Genomic DNA, 2,640 nt, shown 5'->3' with positions numbered 1-2,640 from the left:
CACCCCCTTGTAGCTGCTGTGTTGTCCTCAAGCGCCTATCTAGTTCTGAATAGGCCAACACCAGTATGCGGGCCATCAGGGGGGTCAGGCTTCGACGAGCATCCCTTCCTCACTGGGAGGCCATCCCCAGCTGGGCCTCCACTGTCTTCCATGCCCAGCATCTCAGGTCCTCCCACCATTTGCGACAGTGGGTGCTCCGTCTGCGATAGACCCCCAGGGTCTGCACCTCCTTGGTGATGGCACACCATACACCCTTCTTTTGATGGGCGCTGATCTGCAGAGGCAATACAGAGGCAAGACAGACAGAAAAATAAAATTAGACAAACAGTCCTGCCTGTTACACATATGGCCCACCATACCCGTTCACATCACCATTTACACACACATGGCTCAGCACACAACCTGTATGCCGGCAAGAGGACATCCACCCACTCCCTTACCATCACACACACAACTCCATGCATTCATGCTACATGCATCATGCTCACAGTTTACTCACCTGTTGTTCTGGAGGCCCTTACAGCAATCCGTACTGGGGTAGGACCCCATCCACCAGTCTCTCCAAATCCTCCGAAGTGAAGGCTGGGGCCCGTTCCCCAGTCACACGGGCCATGGTAGGTTCCAGACACAGGTCACAGCAGGACATGCAGTGCAGGTATTCTCTCATGGATGGTCAGGTAACAAGTGAGGAGTCAGATAGAAAATTGTGGTCACGTCCACGGCAGTGCATACCGTCACTGGCGCCGTAGATCACCATCGGCCACTGTAACCCATACAGCCCAATGTTAGCCAATGAGGAGTTGCACGGCGGTTCCCAACTGCCTCCTGCAACGGCGCACAACGTCAGGGGAATTACCTCACTTCCACCTGTCCCTCCACACAGGAAAGGCGGATGCCATTTCAGGGTGGGTAGCAGGCCCTGGAATAATGGACACATCACAATGACCCATTTCATGTTTTCAGGATGCAAAGTTCTGTTCTGGTTCCATTGTTCTGTTTGTGACCAGCTCCTCACTCTTGCGTTCCTTAGATACCTACCGCTGCGGATGATTAGGAGATGGAGACATACTCCTGTGCACGGAACCCTGGTGGACTTGGCTACGCTGGAGGACAGGCACATAATACCCACCTATAGACTGGACAGGGTCAGAATCACTGAGCTGTGTGCCCAATTGGAGGCTGACCTGATATCTGCTATCCGTCACCCCACTGGGATTCCCCCTCTTGTGCAAGTGCTATCTGTACTTCATCTCCTCGCAACTGGTTCTTTCCAAGTTACAGTGGGCTCAGCAGCAGGAATGTCACAGACAATGTTCTCAATAGTGCTGACAAGAGCGTTGTCAGCCCTGTTAAAACACATGTGCAGCTACATTGTTTTCCCCCCGGTTGAGGATTTGGCCACTGTGAAGGCTAAGGTTTATGCAATGGGACATATCCCCAACATAACTGGGGCGATTGATGGAACACATATTGAATTTGTCCATGAATGAGCAGATGATCAGGAATCGTAAGAGTTTCCACTCTTAAATGTACAGATGGTGTGCTTGGCGGACCAGTACATCTCACACGTCAATGCTAAGTATCTTGGGTCGGTGCATGAAGCCTTTGTCCTGAGGAATAGCAGCATCCCAAAAGTGATGGGCCAACCACAGAGGCACTGGGTGTGGCTAATAGGTGAGCCCTGGTTCCCACCCAGTATATATTGGTGTATGGGTATGGGTGAGCCATATAGGATAGTGTGTGGCTAAATGTTGTCCCTCAGTATGTGCAGGTGACTCTGGTTACCCAAACCTATCATGGCTGCTGACCCCTGTGAGGAATGCCAGTAAAAGGGCAGAAGAAAGTTATAATTAGGCACAAGGGCGAACCAGAAGGATAATTGAAAGGACCTTTAGCCTCCTGAGGGCCAAGTTCTGGTGCTTCCATCTAACAGGTGGATCCTGTGTTACTCACTGAAGAAGGTCTGCTAGATAGTGGGGGCATGCTGCATGTGGCATAACCTGGCCCTCAGACGCCGTGTCCCATTCCTGCAGGAGGAGAAGGCTGGAGATGCTTGTGTGGCAGCAGTAGACCCTGTGGACAGAGAGGATGAGGAGGCAGAGGATGAGGACAACAGAACAAATGTTATCTGACAATACTTCCAATGACACACAGGTGGGGCAGTGTTACTTCACATTTCTATGACTTTTGTCTTAATTTGTGTGCCAATAATAAGCAATAAAGTTTTCAATAAGCAATAATTACGCTCCGGTTGGAACCTCATTGGCTACGATACTGCCACTACGCAAAGCTCATGCTGATATTTGCAACTTTTATGCCCACTTTATGTTCCCTCTGGCAATTCATTTTGCAGATGTTTGTGACCCGATATATACTCCTGGTGTGATTACTACAGCCAGCTACAGGTCATTAATCTATGCTCATTCTCTGTACAGTTGTTTTGCAATGTTTGTACCTGTTACAATGAACACATATTTGATATACATGACATACTCCACAAAGTTTTTTTTTTTCAAAGGGTGTTTATTGAAGTGCTAATATATGGAGGGGCAAGGGAAATTTGATGGGGTGAAGATGGAGGAAAGCCCAGGGTATTGCTCCAGTCAATTTGTAGCACAGGTGCATTGTCCATGGGGACAT

The 2,640-nt window shown here is 49.4% G+C and overlaps 1 pseudogene; it reads right to left on the bottom strand.

Moving 5' to 3' along the window:
• Positions 1 to 2,117: 2,117 nt before the first annotated feature.
• Positions 2,118 to 2,292, bottom strand: LOC138283146 (U4 spliceosomal RNA; annotated as a pseudogene).
• Between the last annotated feature and the right edge of the window lie 348 nt (positions 2,293 to 2,640).

This window comes from Pleurodeles waltl, chromosome 2_2 (assembly GCF_031143425.1).
Source record: "Pleurodeles waltl isolate 20211129_DDA chromosome 2_2, aPleWal1.hap1.20221129, whole genome shotgun sequence".
NCBI classification, from domain to species: Eukaryota; Metazoa; Chordata; class Amphibia; order Caudata; family Salamandridae; genus Pleurodeles; species Pleurodeles waltl.
This window is presented reverse-complemented; position numbering and strand designations above follow the sequence as displayed.